Source organism: Typopeltis vanoorti, chromosome 11, assembly GCF_054136105.1.
Source record: "Typopeltis vanoorti isolate ZY-2024b chromosome 11, IOZ_Tvanoo_1.0, whole genome shotgun sequence".
In the NCBI taxonomy this organism is placed as follows: Eukaryota; Metazoa; Arthropoda; class Arachnida; order Uropygi; family Thelyphonidae; genus Typopeltis; species Typopeltis vanoorti.
The window spans coordinates 104,998,928-105,018,852 of NC_143559.1; the positions used below are offsets into that span (position 1 = coordinate 104,998,928).

The 19,925-nt window shown below is 33.7% G+C and overlaps 1 protein-coding gene across 2 annotated transcripts in view; it reads left to right on the forward strand.

The window, feature by feature from the left end:
• The window catches only part of LOC150101904 (FYVE, RhoGEF and PH domain-containing protein 2-like), a 310,945-nt gene that overhangs the window by 33,155 nt on the left and 257,865 nt on the right, over positions 1-19,925 (forward strand). The window contains exon 2 of one of the 2 annotated variants that reach the window (XM_090400010.1): positions 16,146-16,296. The gene's annotated coding sequence lies outside the window, so the exon portion shown is untranslated. Of the gene's footprint in view, positions 1-15,736; positions 16,297-19,925 lie in introns of those variants that run through there. The other variant, XM_090400009.1, reaches the window with a different exon arrangement.

A 19,925-nucleotide genomic window follows, 5' to 3' on the forward strand; every position in this document is an offset into this window, starting at 1 on the left:
AGAGGAGGTAATAATTTTGTTAGAATAAAGTTGGAGAAATGGGTCCTAGAGCCCAATATAAATATCCTGTAGATCAAATAGATCTACCAGCTTAGGTAGCAAAATTTTGCACTTAAAAGTTTTTTTTTTTTTTGAATAAAACTACTTACCAAAAAACTTCATTTATACATACTTCTGTTACTTGATTGCGAATCTAAACCAAAACTCAACTAATCAAAATTCCTTAAATCACATTTTTTATCAACTATCAATATCCATACTCCGAAAATCGTAACTACTCCCGATCACATCATCACAACCAGAGTTATCGGAGACACCAACGCAAGACGCAAGATTGCTGACTATAAGGGTGAAGCAAAATGCTTTTATAATCCCTGCTATCTGATAAGGATTGCTGTGTGAGGAAAAGTTTATGAGCTAAGTGCTCTGCCCGAGTGGGTGCGATTTAAAGATCTTCATTTGAAAGTAGGATGGCTTTGGATCTCCTATATTTGGAGAAGTCTGTTTCATCATAATTTGCTGCTTGTTTTACTAATTCATTTGGATGTGAAGAGGATGCTGAGAAGAACTTTACTGCTGAAGACTGCAGGAAAGAGTAGATGTAGGGGATATTTGTATCCCGGTGGAGTTGGACATTTCTGACATACTATGGTGCGTTTAAGATCATGCGGAGACATTTGTTTTGCACTCTCTGTAGTTTGAATATTTGTACTTGAGGTGTGGCTCCAGGCTGGGGACGCATAAGTAATAATGGGTCGAATCATCAACTGATAAAGGAGCAGTTTTATTTTGGTATCCAGCTTGCTATTTCTATTGATAAGAGGGTAAAGCTGTGCAATGACTCTTGATGCTTTTGCACATGAGGCTTTTATATGTGAACTGAAGGTTAGTTTTCTGTCCAGCAGTACAGTACACCCAGATATTTGGCTTCTGCTATCCAGGGAATCTTGGTATTAAATAGGAAGATGTCATCTTTGGGAGATATCGAGTTTTTAGTGAAGAGCATGGCTATACTCTTCTGAGGGTTTACTTGCAATCTCCATTCCGAGAACCAGTGCTCTAATCTCTGCAGGTTTTCTTGCAGTTTCTTGGTGACAAGGTGTGTTTTAATAGATCTGGCTAGTATAGCTGTGTCGTCTGCGTATAGGGCAATGATGGATGACATTGGATTGTGAGGAATGTCCGCCATGTAAATCGTGAAAAGTGGTGCCAGTAGGGACCCTTGAGGAATTCCTGCCAAGATGCGTCGCTGGGTAGATAATATATCATTTAGTTTGACTTGCATTCGTCTGTCACTAAGAAATGACTTTATAATTTGGACTAGATCTAATGGAATGCCAGCTAAAATCAACTTGTATAGTAGTCTAAAGTGCCATAATTTGTCCAACGCCTTTTCTAAGTCAAGAAAAACTGCTCTGGTGTATTGGTGCCAATTGTAACTTGTGATAATGAATTCGATTAGTGTATGAATTTGTTGGGTGGTACTGTGAAATTGGCGAAAACCAAACTGTTCTGAAGGAAGGATGTTTAATTTTTTTACTGAAAGTTAAATTCTGGAAAGGATAGCTTTTTCTGCTATTTTGCCCAAATTAGAAATCAGACTTATGGGATGAAAACTTTGAGGCTGCTGAGGATCCTTGCATATAGGAACTACGTCTGCCAACTTCCATGCAGAGGGGAAGTACTTAAACCTGAATATAGCATTTATTATTGTTGTAATTTGTACGATGGTCTTTCGGGGTAGCAGTTATATAACTTTCTTGGATATGCCGTCAGTCCCTGGAGCTTTTTTATTCTTTAAGTTCTTTATAATGTCATAAATTTTAGCTGGGGAAGTAGGTGTGAGTTGGCTGGTACGGGTATCAGGCCGTTTTAACACGTGTCTGACGTGGCGGTGGACTTTGTAAATATGACTGAAATTTAGATTATTGTATGAAAAGTTAAACTGTTTTTCTAAATTTTTAGCTATAGTTTCGGCTTTTTCTGCATCTGTGTAAACAATGTTCAGGTCAGATTTGAGAGGAGGAAGAGATTTGTTTTTGTTTTTGATGATTCTCAGGAACTTCCAAACGGTTTGATCACCAGGTGATATGGAGGCTAATTTGTCTTCCCATAGTTTGTTTCTATGGACTTTAAGTGCATCTCTCTCTCTCTCTCTCTCTCACTGTACTGTTCATTTTGTTGAGATATTTTTTGTCTTGGGGTGCTTTGGTGTTGTGGTATTTTTTTCTTGTTTTATTTTTTTCCCTGATTAAGTTCATTATGTCATCTGGTAGTCGTTTAGGCTTGAAAGCAATTGAATTTGAGGTGATAGATGCTATGGCTGTGTTGATTTGATCAGTAAGTTTATTGACTGCAGAATCAATTTCTTCCTTGGAATTAATATGAGGGATGGGATCAATGTAGTTTGGAAGCATTTTGGATAGTTTTTCCCAGGGAATGAAGGTGTAAGGCGAAGGGGGAAGTCCCCTCTGATAACCCAGTTGGGGCAGAATAGGATTGTGGTCTGATGATAATTCATTCAATGATTCCAGGGTGTACTGTAGGTTGACATTCTGAAGGACAGCTATATCCAAGACGTCGGATGAGCCAGGACTGTGGTGAGTTGGCACTGAAGGGCCGGCCACAGTTGGGCAATTTGAGCTTGTGTAGTTAAAGAGGATGCGGCCATTCCTATTTATAGACCTACTGCTCCAGGCGTGATGTTTTGCGTTAAAATCTCCGGCAATAATAACCGGCAGTTTAACGCCGAGGATAGCATCCAGATCTGTGGTCAGCAATGTTTTTGATGGTGGGTTATAAGCAGCATAGATTTTTATGTTTCCGACAGAGTTTGTGATGACATTGATACCTGTGACTTCGAGATTAGTGGTTGTAGGAATGGCTACAGCATAATGGTTGATGTGATTTTTGATGAGGATGGCTGTGCCACCACCTCTGTAATCCAGCCTGTCATTCCTGTAGAGTTGATATCCTTTGAATTTAGGATTGTCAGCAAATCGCAGGTGAGTCTCATTAATTAATAATATATCCGGATTATATCTGTCATTGAATTCCTGCACTTCTAGTATTTTATTTTTAAGGCCGTTGGCATTCCATGCAATAATCATTAGAGAATCTGGGCTAAATTTTTTCCTATGCACACCAAGGCAGAAGCAATGAAAGGTCATCCCCACCTATAGGAGTTGCCAAAAGGTGTACAACCTTTGCATCACCTTAGCTCAGTCCTGAAGATACTTTCAGGCGCAAACTTCGTTTGCTCACACTTGGATAAAGGATTAAACTAAAGTTATTATAGTCGAACCAAGTGAAAAATAAACTCTCAACATCTTTCTCTGAATCCAGAGTAATTTAATAATAAGGTTGTACACCTTTTGGCAACTCCTATAGGTGGGGTTGACCTCTCATTGCTTCTGCCTTGGTGTCTCCACTACTGGGCCTGGTTCCCACTGACGAGACCTCAATAAAGGTCGAAACCGGTCTGGGTAGTGGACCTTGCCTTAATGCATAGCATTGCACATATCCGCAAGGAGATGTGCTTTGTATTATGGGAGATACTGAGATAGGAATGATGATAGCTTTCTCCACCTTTGCCACGAGTTGCCTTGGTATTGCACTACCTTAGCTCAGTTCTGAAATACTTTCAGGCGCAAACTTTGTTTGCTCACACTTGGATAAAGGATTAAACTAAACTTATTATAAAAATGAATTAAACTGTGCTGTCCACTTGGCGTACATAAAAGGTTGGCCGTTCATTCATTTCTGAGTGCTCGTTCAGTAAAGCACCAATAGAGTGTTAATAGTGTCATATCAAATCGTTTTCATATCAGAAGCTACCGGTTAAACTGTTCAGCCAATGTAGTTATTATATAAATTGCCAAAGCCAAATGTACTCTGTGCAGCAGTATTAAAATGAATATCAGACCATCTCGAAAGTTAATACGGTTTCTGCTCTCTGCGTTTTTATTATTATTATTATTAAATTGTGAAGCCACTGTAGCTCATTTGGTTTCGAGGGGATCGTATAGTTAGAAAGACCTAGGCTCGAATACCGTCTATGATGCGAAGAACCTTTGTCTGGGTTTTCAATTAAAGATGAGTTAGTCGGTCTTGTACGGAAGTAGAAGGTTTTACTTCAAGAAAGTTGAGCTTTTTGTCTCACAAAACAGGCAAACCCAGTCTAGTGAACACACATCTTCAGACATAAAATACTCGCCCTGTAAGAATGCAGCAGATGAGTGGCAAGCCAGCTGTATTAATTGCCTAAAATCCTAATTTTGGGGTTGGGTTGGGTTGGTTTTGGGTTTTTGAAATAGGTTGAGAAACTGAATGGGCCAAACATAATACGAATGAGTATTGTCATGATCAAAACTCAATGTACCTGTGCTTTGTTCGTTTCTGTCGCACATCTTATCATCTACGAGATCTATATCAGAACTTAGACGGAAGATGAATAATCTCTGGTGCACAGGTTACTGGAGACTCGAAGTGGCTTGCAAAGTTTCATGTTTGGTCTTTAGAGTAGGGTTCCCAGATTAAGTAAAAAATAACTTAAATAAAATAAAAAATATATATAATTAATAAAAAGTAAGAAAATAATCCTTAGCCCACTCACGGTAGAATTTACTATAAGTGGGAACTACATAAAAAATAAGGGTAAAAAATCATCCATTTTTCAACTTGAAAAAACAAAACAAAACAGTGAAATATATTTCAATTCTTCTTATTGTTTCCAACATAGAAGCAAATTTTTCAATTTCAGAGAAGTTTTTGTGCCAGTTGAATTCGAAGTTCTTGCACTGTTCTTTTGCCAATAAAAATATAATTAACATCAATAAAAATCGATGTGTGTATGTGTTAGCATTATTAACACACACACACACACACACACACACACACACACACACACACACACACACACACACACACACACACACACACACACACACACACACACACACACACACACAATTAATTATTAATTATTATTAATGTTGTGTTTCAATAACATAGTTCCCATTTGTTTATTTTATTTTTATTTATTAATTTGGTTTTGTTATTTCCATTGATCAACAACAAACCGATTCTTGGAACCTGAGCAAAAAAAAAAAACACTCTTCTTTTTCACACTGAAAGAAAAACAGAATTTTGAGAGACAGAAAGACTCATTATATAAATAAAAAAATGACCATTGCTTGTTTAATAAAAAAAAACGTTGATTAAACAAGCAATTTTATTGATGTCGATGTTACAAATAAAAGTAACACCCACACACACACACAAAAAAAAAAAAAAAAAAAATAGAAATATAAAAATAAAAACTAAGCCAAACAAAACGAAATACTCTCCTGGAGAGATAGAACGTAGGAGGGGAAAAAAAAGTTACCAGACAAATGTCTTTGAGGAACGAAGTCTAAAATAGAAATTGTTATCATACCTCAGAACTGCCCCTGTTAGTGCAGTATAATGTGTTCTGAAGACCTCCCTTTTAGGAAGGTCTTTAGAAAACAATATTCCCTGTAGCCTCCTCGACGACTGATTTGGATGCCATCGGGCTGCCACTAAGTGAGGTAAGAATCAATACAATCAACGTTTCTTTCATTAATTCGGAACATTTAATATCACACCTGGCCGGATATATGTACAGCAGAGGCGTTTTAATTATTGGTTTGGTTATGATTAATAAAATTCACGGTAACTGGTCAAGAAACTTTCTGTCAAATAGAATAACTTCAAAGAGGGTGAGGGGGGGGGGAGGAATGTCAACTGACGAATGCATGGCCTGTATTACTTGTAATATATTTCATGTCACGTGCTCCAAGTGACAATCTGTCACGCGCACCTCTTTGGAAACTGAACACGAATTAACTACGTCATTAATCACAGCGAAATCATACTTTGCCTGAACTACTAAAGTCAGAAATGTCTGTTCCGAAATGAACTGCGATAAAAATAGTTGGTTGATTAAATAATTACGAAATTCTAAATGAAAATTAATTTTTATGTTTTGATGTACACCACAGATGAGTTTGGCAAATTTATATATGTCATGCATACAGTTATACTGTATTTGCAATGCACGGGTGCACAGATTTGCTATAAATGCTTAGTATTATGACTTCTTCGACTGCACACATTAAATAGCCTGATCTAGAACTTGATTACATTTCAAAGGAGTTCATCAACAGATATAGGAATATCACTGATATAGTGATATTCAGTATATTAATAAAGTTCGTATATTCATAAGCAAAACTGATGTTATTCTTTCATCTGCTATTATCCGTTCGCTGCTGGACAAAGGCCTCCCCCAAATTCTTCCAATCTTCGTTATGTTGAGCTTTTTTTCACCCCGACTTTTGCATTAACCCAAATATTTTGCTTTCCATTGATATTTAGCAGTGATGTTCTTCTCTTCCCCCCCCTCCCCGCCACTTTATTAATATCCTATGATTAGAAATATGCACATTTTTTTTATGTCTACTTTAAGTTTCACAGTGTTGTAGTTGCCTAAGTCGAATTCTTCATATAATTTCTTCATCACAGCCTCCTTTCATAGTAATCTTTTATTCTTTATCCAAAGCAAATACAGTATAAGCAGTTAACAGCGATGCGATGTCATGGTTTTTTATCTGTAGTGAGATTTTTTTGTGATGCATTTATTACATATTATTTTTGGTTTGTTTCGCTTTATATGTAATTTGTTTTCTTAATCCTCTCTACAAAACAACGACAGAAAAAAAAAAAAGCAGCTGTCCCATTAGAAGTGCAAATACGAGCTAGATAGGAAAACAACGAATAGAGTAGTTTTTAAAAAGAGTAAGAGTACAGAGAAAAATTCTGAACAATATTCAGATGGGAAAACTGAAATGGTTGGGTTATAACCTGACGTCACTTCCGGCTTTTGACAATACTGATAATAAAATTATCATATTATTTTCGTTATCAATATGTCAACAAATTGGTTCTATCAATATTTAACAATCAGTCCTATTATTTTATCTCTCTCAGTAATTAATATTATTATATTATTTTTATTATATATTTATTACATTAATATAACAATTATTTTAACTAGCATTAACAGCAGGAGATGTACTGAATTGATAACAACAATGTGATTTTATACATTAACATATTATTTTTATGATTTATTATATTATTATAACAATTATATTAATTAACATTAACAGTACGACTATGTTTTTTTTTTTTCGAACTCAGGAAAATCGTCTTTACGAATTTCCTGAGTTTGTCTAATTAATTTGTGTAAAATTGCATATTCTATATAGAATATTAAGGTAAGTTATATGTTAAATTAATTTTTAAAAAATTTTAAGAATATTTAAAAAATAAAATTTTATGACAAGTATTGTTAAGGTACCTTTTAATTATTTATATATAAAATTACTTATTTTAATTATCAATTTAATGGCTAAGACAATTACGAATGTTGTTATCACTTACTAATTCAATAATTGATACGTTTTTCTAATAATTGTGCTATCCAGCTTGATAACCTTGGTAGAGAAAGGGGTACGGTACCTAGTTAATTACTGTATTTGCATGAGTTTGTTTTTCAGAGGATAATAATTTGTTTAGTAGCCATTCAGAAGGAACTGGTTGAAAAGCAGTCTTTTTCCTTTATTATTTTTTTCCATCATCCTTAATTGTCATTAAAGCGCGTTTTTTTAAACTTATATTAATACCTAACTTTTGTTGAGGATTGAAAGGAGTAGCATTTACCTATCTCCCCATATGAGTTGGTATTCTATAGATTTTTTTTAAATTTTAAATAACGGCTTCCCCCCCCCCCCGAATTCTTAGAGGACTACTAAAGTTTACTATGGAGTTGAAAAGGATGGCGAACTACCATTTTTAGATGTTCTTGTCAAAGGAAAAAAAAAAAATTCGGGGTTTGTTTATAGAAAACTAACTCATAACGGTATATTACACTCTAGCTCCTGTTCCATCCTCAAGAAAAGCTAGGTGTTAGCACAACTTTAAAAAAAAAAAAAAAAACGCACTTTAAGCATAATTAAGAATAATAAAAAAAAAAGAAAGAGGAACTTTTATATTCCTGTCCAACACAATTCCTTCTGAAAGGTTCCAAAAATTACTACAATTATTATTCTCTGGAACCAACTGAGTTTTGATTTCAGAAATTAATCACAGAAGGGCCATTTCCTTCCGAATACGTAAGCAGGATTCAAATATAACATTCGAATAAGATTCAGAACGGTTTTCAAACTAGCCAGTCACATCGAACCGGTAATATGTGATAATAATAATAATAATAATGAATCGGTAATAATATTGTGATTTTATATAGTAATAAAAAAAAAGCTTCGTAAACAAAACTTATAATAAAATTTGTAGTTTAAAAAATATCTATAAATATTTTAAGAAATTTATTTAAAATATAAGTTGTGTTAATATTCTATGTGTAATATAGAGTTTACTGCAGAGTTAAATACTTATACGCCTTATTCATCGACGAAAATTATCGTCTCTCGAAATCAGAAAACATGCAACCATGTTTGGCTAGATATGACAAATGTTACAATAACTAGTCGAAGTTGAACACACAATTTTACATTCGTAAGACTTCAAAATCTTCCATCCTTATTTATGCATATTATACAGGGTGTTCGGGATAAATTTGACATATTTATAATTAATTATATTTTTCCGTAAGTTACATGTATTAACACACACTTCTCTTCATTTAAAAGTTTGGACCCTTCTTCATTCATATACAAGATGTCAGAAAGGATGGATAGCTGGAACCCACCTGAATCATGGAAGAGAATAACTTGTATCATGATGATTCGTGCCCGCCATCAAAATAAGGATATTACGACTGCTGCCCAATGCTCCCTGAATACAGTAAAAACAATCAGGCATGAACTAGAGACTTGCAATGGTGACTACGAGGATGTAGCAAGAAGAAAGATCCCTAGCAGACGATCTGATTGCGTTCGTACAGCAGAATTCCTCGCAAATCTGCAGGAACAGGTGTTGAAGAACCCTGGCATTGGAATTCGGGCTTTGTTCGTGGAGTTGCTAACTGTAGTCAAGCCCTGGATAACAAGGGTAGCCAATGGTAGGCCGTATGTATGGCAGCAGGATTCGGCCCCTTGCCACACCTCTGGGAAAAGTCAAAAATGGTTGTCTGAAAATTTCTACGACTTCACCAGTCCAAATGTTTGGCCTCCAAACTCCCCAGACCTTAACCCCATGGATTATTTTGTATGGGGCGCAGTTGAAAAAGACACCAATCGCACTTCCAGTAATACAAAAGCCCAGTTAATGGATAAAATTAAAACAGTTTTTGCGGCCCTTCCCAGGGAGACTGTAGCATCAGCTTGTTCGAGGTTCCGAAGCAGAATTGAAGCTGTGATCGATGCTAATGGTGGTTATTTGAGTAAATCTTGTTGATAGTATTGTAATTAACTCTGCCTGTAATGTTTTTTTGTCAATTCATTAAATTTAATAGATACAAAGAAGATTTTCTTTTTCCTTACGAAACTGTCAAATTTATCCCGAACACCCTGTATATGCATAAAACAGCTTCTGTAGATCACATGATTCTTAGTGATTGTTCAGCTAGGTCATAAAAAAATTATTTGTTTAAAGGTTACTAGAATGGGGGAAAAAAAGTCACGGTCAAAATTTTCTTATTTTAAAATGAATTTTTTTTATTATTACTACAATATTTTTTTAATGGTAACGCATGTACAAAGCTTGTGTTTCCATATTTGTAAATTGTCATCTTTTTTCTCTTGGAAAGTTTTTTTAAAAAAGCTTAATTCCAACAAAAGTACATTTTTATCTTAGATCAGCGTATTAGTGCAGCGTTCGAATCTATATGGATGGTTTTCTCCTGCTTATTTATATTTTTTTAGGTACGCTGTTTAGAGCTAAATACTCTTAAATCTCTCCTAACTCCTCTGTTATTGTAGAAGTGGGCCAAAGATCTCCAAAAGAAAGGTCATTGCCTTGTTCTTGGCATTTGTTCAAAATAAATAAATCTGGTAGTAACTTAGATCATAACAAGAGATCTGTCTGCAACTCTTTATTATCAGACCTTCGTTTGTCCAAGAACATTTTCAAATCCTTTTCATATTAATGAAAAATAATCCTTAAATCTATAATTAAATTTTATTTAATTAAAATATTTTAACTATCTATAAATATATAAATATCTTTTTATGAAAATCTGATTTTTCCTCCCTTCTTTGAATCAAATCTGAGTTACAAGGAAAACATTTAGTAAACCATTCCCATAGACAATACAATAAACATAGACATAGTTGAAAATAATAATAAAAAAAACATGCATTTTTGCAATGCCATTCTTGTATAGTGACATCGTTGTTATTATTATTATCCATCGGCTACCAGGAGAACTAAGTCCATCTCTGGATCGTGGGGAAAAACTTACGACCAACCCAAATTCATATTTATATCTTTACAATACATGCACTTCATCACTACCAAATGTGTTCCAAATCACGTTTATGTTTGTTAGGTAAAAAACTGGAGTACCCGGAGGAAAATCAATAACACAGCCACAATCCGAACCATCAAATCTCCTTATTCTTCGACTTCCTCTGTTTATTTTTTTTTTATATATCTGTACCACAAACATAACAACAATGCCGACATTTTCAATCTTGCTGAATTAGAAAATCTTTTAACGTCACCGTTGAATTAAGTAATCTTCAGCCAAAACAACCCGCCTATTTTTAACTCCATCAGTAAAGAATGAACTTCGTATATTTGCTCTAATTCTTTTCTTCGTTATCTTTTATTACTCCTTATCGTTGGGCTTAGTTCAGTCAAGTGCAACACACTGTTGCTATCTGTCTTATACATTCCCTGAACTAACTTATAAACTTCAAATTAATCGCCTCCCCGGTTGGTTGTAATCTGATCATTTGAAATGATCAGATTACAACCAACCACCCAATTCTCATAACTATTATTATCTTAGCAATTTCACTCAAAGAGACAATTCGACTTATCCAAACGCACAGTTTATTTATTGACATTTGGATTATGATTTTATTATTTTTACCTAATTTTGCCAATAAAAATGTTTAGACTAAAACCAAATTGACTCCGCTAATTTTGTCAGAAATCTTAAATACTAAAGTTGATTATTATTTTATTATTTCGAGTTTTATTATTATTATTTTTTAACAAACTGGCACGAAGCGAGCACTAAGAAATGTTATTATACAACTAAATGCATTGTGCATCATTTAATTAAAAATGGGAACTGCATTGCAAAAGACCACGTTTAAAAATTGTTAGCTGCCAAGGTTACTGATTACTGAAATGAAACATAAATGTTGGTGACAGATAAATTGACTTTTGAAGCTTGGGGTTGTTTTATTCGACTCAACTTGTAATGCTTTCAGCTGCCATTAAGAGCTTAGCCTAACCTACTTATGGTAGGCCTAATTATAACTTGACGGAAGTTGTTATCGCTAGGTAAACAAGCGGAGATTTGTAGTGAGGATTACCTGATAATGGTAATATATAAAGTGAAGGAAAACACAGAGAGAAACAGTAAAGAAAAATTAATATGCAAGAACAACAACAAAAAAAAAAAACATTGGCTGTTAAACGAACACGTAAAACAGCTGTATAAACATGTAATTTAACATATAGTAAAGTTATGTACATTTTTTACATGTAATAACATGTAAATAAATTATGATTCGAATTTTTTTAAAAAATTAAAATTATTGCAATTATTGCAGTTAAAGTCAAACGATAAGGTAAATCAATTATCATTAACATGATTGTCCTACCGTAGATTAAGCAATGTGACCTATTTCTGTCTTACTGGCGCATTATAGTTTTTTTTTTTTTTTAATGTCAGTATTATGTTTGCTGGTTTATTCTATCGATGCGTCCTTTTATTTCTGCATTTATCCATTTTATTTACGGTTGGTTTCTTTCTTTTCAGATGTTGGTCTTGTTTTTATCTTACGTGCTTAGCGCTAGTCTCGTGAATCTCTTTTCAGCGCTATCGTTTGTTTTTTTTTTCCCTTTTCCGGGACTAACTAGGGCTTACTCCTGTATAATAATGTTGCCTTTGATGATTTTTATATGGTCTGATTCCAGTTTCCTCTTGTATCAGTTGAATAATTCAGTTGGATTTTTATGATTGGCCAGAGAACATATTATTATTATTAAACTTGTTAAGTTGTTTAGAATTGAATTGAATTGAATATTTAAGATATTATTCACACATATCTATTAATATTTCGTAATTATTTTGGTATATGCACTGACATAAACAAAACTATCAACAACAACAACAATAATTGCAGTGGATTTGAAATGAAAGAAAAAGCGCTAGGCAAGCACAGAAACAAAGCCTTTAAAGAATCACATCCTATAAAGAAATATCGGAATCCGGTTGTAGCAATTATTAAATTAAAAAAACAAACAAACAAACGTACGCGTTCATATCTCCAGTTTTATCCATATTTACATTTATAAATTAATGTGGTTATTATTTAATGATTTTTCGATTTTCTTTTAGTTCGATATAACAGATAATAATATAGTATGTGTATGACAACAATAACAAAAAAAAAAAGCATGGTTTTCATTTAGATCAATTCTAGTAAGAGGAAGTAAAAAAAAAAAAAAAAAAAAAATTCCGAAAGAGGAAACTGAAATGAGGTCGTTTCATGGGATCAGGTAGTGGAGAAATGGCCGATTGGATTAGATTTCTTGATGAACAGCATCTTCTTGTCTAAGAGGAAATTGCTTTGACACGTTAGGCACTACAGAAGGTGGCGCGTCTAAAAAAGCTGCTGAGATGGAAAAGAGAACTGACGACATGGCAATGACCATTACGCTCTCTAGATTTTTATTTATGCCAAGCGCTAACACACACACACACGGAAAAACATTCCTTTCGATAGTGGTAGATTTGAATAGTTTTTTTTTTTTTTTTTTGGTGGGGGCCGGGATATAAAAGCGTTCAAAGGCATTCTTTACTTTGAAGTTTAAGGGTTTTATTTATTTATTTATTTTTTTAATCGGAGACCTACTGATATTTATTTATTTATAATTTTATATAATGTGAGGAGCACGCTATCCTTAACACCGAGTCTTACATTCTAACCAAACCACACTTGTACGACTAATCATAGGCAAATACTTTTTCTAAAAAATATTGGCCTTTACACATCGGGTTCAATCCACACTAAATAGTGAATGAAGTTTTTTAGTTTATCGAATATTCAAAATACCTTCGAGTAAACACAGTACAGTATTCTGGTTCGGAAACAGTGCCGCCAGACCGCGAGTTAGACACCCCTTAGAGACAGCACTTAAAGTGGGATGGTTTATCAGTGCAGATAAACCATCCCATTGTTTACGACAGCTAATGGCAAATACTGATAACGTAAAGAAATATTTGAAGGCTTTTCTGAACAAACAGTTCGTAATACACAGAACCAATCGTTGCTTGCTCCCTGTTTATGAAAAGATCTCTCAATAAATTCATAAGATGTTTTTCTTTTAACTGGACATATGCTAATAACTATTATTATTATTATTTTCCTGTGAGCTTGTTTTATCTTATAAGTTTTTTTTTTCTTTTTTCTGTGCAACATCGCAATAGAAGATCCATTATGATGTGCAAGATTTCGTTGGCACAGTTTTCTGATTATAATGCCATTAGCAATAAGAACTACGGTATCTGTACAAAAGCGCATTGGAAAGTCTAAGGAATTCCATCGATTAAAGTCCGTGGGTCATTTGGTATCGACAAATGGCCTTTGGTTGGAAAGACATCAGTTCGAATTATATTTGGGATGCAGAGCATTTTATAAGAGAAAGTTGGGTTTTTCACCAAACCGATCAGAAGAACACACACACACACACACACACCACAAATTAATAGACATAATACGCTGCCGTCATAGCCTTGTTGCTTCGGATAACTGAATATTTCAATAGGACAATACTCCTGCACAGGCCATTCTTTGTTATAGTATGAGGCCAAACATAACGTTACATATTCGAATACTTTTCTTTTAAAAAATGAATCTCGTCTCGACAGTCGATGATTTTCACCATTGGAAGAGTTAAGGTAGTTAAGACGGTGCCATTTATGGGCTCACTCTCTCTTAACAGATAGTTCAGATGTTTGCCAGAATTTCATATGAGTTAAAGTTATTTTTCAAAACCTTTCCTAGCTAGAGAGAGAGAGAGAGAGAGAGAGAGAGAGAGAGAGAGAGAGGTGTATCTAGCCACTAGATACACCTGTCTTCCCGTATGTATACTATCACAATTTTATTTTTATTTTTTTATTTTTTTATTGGATCAACCTCACTTTTAAGTGTAAATTCCCAATCCACTAAGGCATTTCATTTAACATTCCATTCTTGATGCGTTCATTAACTCTTCCCTAAGAATTTTATCAATTATTTCGTCTTGAATACACCTTCCAGTGAAAACAAGCTGCATACGAATAGATGAATAGAATTTTTAAAGAGAACACACACTACAAAAGAACAACCGCAGACATTTGAAGCGTTGAAATTATCCTTTCCTCATAGATTAAAAAAAGTATTCCCTTCAGGCGATTTTGTACCCCTCTCGGTGCAGTAAATTCAACATTGGCACTAACCCAGTCACTAGCAGGTGTTAAGGACAGCTAAAACACTACATCAAGGTTAAGTTTTGTATGCTATGCGACCTTAGAGATCAAGGCTACCGTGTGTGGTTCTTAGAGAATAAAAACTGCTGTGTGTTAAGTATTTCTAAGATTTATACTTTTATTCATGACTAAACATCTTTAAATTTTCGATAATTTATATATAAAAGCATGATATAGTTAAAATATTTAAATTAAATTATGAAATGAAATATATATTGTTTTGATTTAAACGTTAAAAAAGTTTAGACCTAATTTAAATAAATATCCAAACGATATAAGCTATTTCACAGCCTCAATACAACAGATAAATATTTCCATTGTTCGCTTATATTAGAATTGCTTGGCAATGGATACGTATGTACCACGCCGACGAGTTCCTGACAAATGAATCCATAAAGGCCTAACAAACCTTGAAGTGCGGGACTAAATCCCTACATGAAGAGGCAATCGGAATAACTTTCACACCTGTCTATTACTCTTGTAGACCACCCCCGGTACTAACAAGCATATTGATTTCTCTGTAATGGCACGCCCCAATTCGTATTCAGCTATTTTCCCTTCGGTCTATTGACAATTGATTGCAATGATGAGTTCCCGAAGCTTGAGTTTAAGAATGAAGGATTGACATTTGACGCAAATGGTGAAAAAATACGAATTTTTTTAAAAATATATTTCTTCTTTTAATTAAATTATATATTTTGGTATACTTCGTTAAAAATATTAGGAATATATACTGACATGTGAATCATAATAATATCGTTTCAGAAAATTAATATATACACGCGTTGTCCAAAATTCCTCGTATATTTCGGAGATTCATTACTCTGTGCATGTTAACCACGTGTGTTTGTATTGGTTCCTTTCAGCGGATCATAACCTCCCTATATTCCCTACTGTAATGCGTCATTTTTGTCTCAAATAAACACGTGCGTCTGTCCACTGCAAACTGGCATTCATCCAAGCGTGTTATCGCAGTAAGACTGTTCCTACTATCTGTACATACACACACACAGCTACCTTCCTTTCAGCACCGCTACCAGTCATAACCTCCTCCCTTCCTCGATGTCAAATCTCTCCGGGTACCAGCATAAGTGAGATGGAAACATTGTAGGACAGTCAAAAGTCATACCGATGCGTTCGTAAATAATTCAAAGAAAAAAAAAATTTTTTTTTTTTTCACAGGATTTTTTGACCTCTTGTGTTCTATTTTTGTTTTATTTTATTTTTAATGTTGGCGCAACAAAGTCTGTTATCCACCTGGTGTCAGTAGCCATTCAAAATCAGGCGCCATACATTTTCTTTACCTGTTTCCCGGACACTGTTGAAACTGAGGGAAAAGTAAGTCCCCGGTTTTACCGGCGCCCGGCTACTGACGCCTGGGTTGCTTGACTAGCGCGTACTTACTTGGTCGAAACACTAACGCACATGGCTCTTTCTCCATCTATAGGAGGAAACGCCTATCCAGCGACTGTCTGCTATTGATCCGAGTCGACTCTCCCTGTCTCGTTCACCCCTCGGTTCCCTCGAAGGGGTGGCAAGCTGAGTGTGCTCACTACAAGCGTTTGCTGGAGAGAAGTGGCATTCACAGCCGTCATGGGGTAAGTACAGCTGTTGAATCTTGTTTATTTTTTTTAAGCCTTTAGTATTTTTAAGATTTTATTTATGATCGTTGATCAAATTAAGATGTTTTCCTTCCGATTGTATGTTTAACACTAGATCCCGTAAAGCAAAAGACATTGTAAACAATCTATCGATTACCGGAGAGAATGAACACCACGTTGTTATATGCCCTCTTAAGCCTTGTTAGGGTTAACGTACCCACAGCGTTTGTCACAACTCATTATTTGGTCAATCCTCAGTTAGTTTTTGAAGAATGTAAAAAAAAAAAAAAATGAATAGGTTCTGTAAATATTCTTAATATTGATGTCAGTGAAGTTTTTTTAAAATAATTATCGGATTTTATTTCGCACAATTTTAAATTTGTAAACTATTATTATTATTTTTTAATATTAGCTTCAGTTGCAGTTTAAAATATTTATTATATTTATTCGAGAAACCCTTAATAGATCAGTGTGTCGTTGCATGATAAATATTGATGGTTTGTCATTTTTAAATGTATTTTTCTTAATACGATATTAACAAAATATGAAAATATATATATACTAAACAGTGACGTATATTGTACTCCATACAACTAAAGTAAAAAAAGCGACTATTTTATTGTTAAGGAGTTGTATGTATACTTCTGTGGTACTCTGCACCACTTAATAATTAAATCTTCCGAAGATTGCGATATATTGATCACTTTATAATAATAATTATTATTATTCCACTTTGATCGCTGAACTAATTCGCAGAAACTGACGTCTGCCAACTTCTTAATTTGCAGACGATAAACAAAATTCGTCTCATCTGTCAACTGATTTAACTGCCATTAATCTTCTGCTAGGGTTCAGTATATTATTTTTCTCATTATTAGAATTTGTATGTGTCAAAAAAAAAAAGTAATAAAACGGATAAATAATATTCCTCCCTTCTTTTATTTTTTGGCTGCGCTCAGAAAAATTAGGTTTTTCTGAGCACAGCCAAATTATTATGAAGGGAAAATCAAAGTGGAGATAGTGACTGCAAAGTTTCAGTACCTTTTTTTGGCCAACGTAAAATTGGAGACTGAAAAATCGTAGATATACACATTATTCTAGTTAGCGCAGGCTTGCATTTCATTTAAATATAAGTATTTTATGTAAAATGTATAAAGAATTTTTAGATAATTGTTTTAGGTTATTAAATAATTTAACTTCTAACAGGTAATTTCTCGCAACATGTACAATTGTTGCTTCACTTTTACAAGGATGTCACCTCTAGACCGCCCATCATTAAAAACGCTACAAGCTTCGCCTTGTTTTTCAAACACCATTACCAAACAGCGTCCTTGATATTGTAGTGAATCAGAGGTTTATTGTTTAAAATTAGCTTAGCTCTCCCGAGTTGTAGCGCATGTTGGCTCTTGGTTATTACGTCATCGCTTGCGTAGCATAATGATGACGATAGATGGCTGGACGAGTTAGCATTGTAAATTGCGCATGTACTTTTTTTTTGTCACTTTTTTAATTGCAGTCTTAGAGCGTCTTCCATATTCGTTACTATTTTGCCAACCATGGTTTTCATCAGTTTTTTGTATGTAAGTTTTTGTGGTTTGAAAAATACGGGCTAAATGATGTATTTTTAAATTAAATTTTACACTTGGTTCCTCATAGATTGCGAGAGATTTTTTTTCCGTAATGATGCTTACCAAATAACATAAGGGCGACCTTTAAATGACTTGGAATGTTTTTCTAAATAAATGCATTTTCTTTATTTCTATTATTTTTTAATATTACAAACGCAAATTCACCATTTTTAAAGTAAGTTTTAAATAATTTAAAAATTCCTGTTATTTTTAAATATTTTGCAATTTTTACGTTTATATCTTTTTCATTTTCATATGTGATCATACATCCTAGGTAGTTAAATGAATTCACCTGTTCTAAGATTATCTATTACTATTTTAGTTCTTGCTGGATCTTGTCCTTTAAAGGCCATCGTTTTTTATTTTTCTGTTGATATTATCATACCATAATCTTTGGATATCTCATTTAGATCTAAAATAGTTTTCTGTAAGTTATCTTCAGAAGTTGTAATTATTATTTGGTCGTCGGCAAAGAGGAGAGTGTTTAAGTTTACTGTAGGAGAAAGTTGAATTCCTTGATGTAAATTTTTATTCCATTTTATTATTATTTCATTTAAGTAGATATTAAAAAGAGTTGCTGAGAGGGGACATCCCTCTCAGACCCCTTGGTTTATCTCTCTCGTATATGATAGCTCGTGATTTAATCTTATTTGTATTTGATTATTTTCATATATACTTGTGATAGCTTTTAGGATATTATTTGGTATTTGTCTTTCTTCTAATATGTTTCTTTTAACTTTGTCAAATGCTTTTTTCAAAGTCAATAAATGCAATATGTGTTTCTAAATTGTATTCTCTTCTTTTCTCTGTTATTAATTTTAGGCAAAAGGTCAGGTCTATACATGATCGTCCTTTTCTAAATCCATTCTGTACTTCTAAAATAAAGTTTTCGGAATATTTCATTAGTTTGCCATTTAAGATTCTGCTATATATTTTGTAACAGGAATTTAGTATACTGATACCTCTATAGTTTTTAGGGTCATCTCTATTACCTTTTTTAAAGATAGCAATCACAATTGCTTTTTTCCATTCTATTTGGGGGATGCCAGTTGAATAAATTTTATTTAAAAATAATAAGAGTCTTCCTTTGAATCTTGTTCCTGCGTATTTATATAGTTCTGGACCTAACTTATCTTCTCCAGGTGATTTTCCGTTTCTTTTTTCTTTCAGGCTGATTTCTAATTCTTCTTTAGTTATTTCATTTTCGTTAATTGTTTGCCAATTGTCTTTTTTAAAATATTTGTCTGTCCACATTTCTGTGTAGTAATTTAGAAATTCTTCTAATTTCAATTCAGTGTTTAATTTTATGTTTTCTTTGGTATCTGCATTTAAGTGTTTCAAAATCTTATATACATTGGGTCTTATTTTATATAAATCGTGTTCTAAATTAGAAACAAATTTATTCCATGAATCTCTGTCTTTTTCTGACTTCTCTTTTAGCTATGACTCTTATTTTCTTTTATATTCTATTTCATCTTCTAATCTTTTACTGCTTAACCATTTGTGATAGGCTTCTTTTTTCTTTTTGATTATTTCTTTGATTGCATCATCTCTTCAGTTTTTTCCTTTTATTGAATTTTTTTGAACCTAGTTCAAAAACAAACCAGACTAAAAGTATACAATACATTAGCCCTACCAGTCTTAATGTATGGAAGCGAAATCTGGACAAAAAAAACAAAAAGACAAACAAAGATTAACAACAGCAGAAATGAAGTTTATGAGAAAAACTGCAAAGTATACCCTATTTGATCACAAAAGAAACGAAGATATTATGAAAGAATTAAACCAAGAACCAGTAATAGAAACAATTAAAAAATATAAACATAAATGGATGGAACACGTTCAAAAATGAAAACAGAAAGATTACCAAAACAAGCCTTAAAGTAAAACCCATTAGGAAAAAGAAAACCAGGACGTGCTCTTAAACGATTCAACGATGACTTCTAAGGCCAGAACAGGCCATACTAGCCTAAATCCTTGATACGCCTGATGATGATG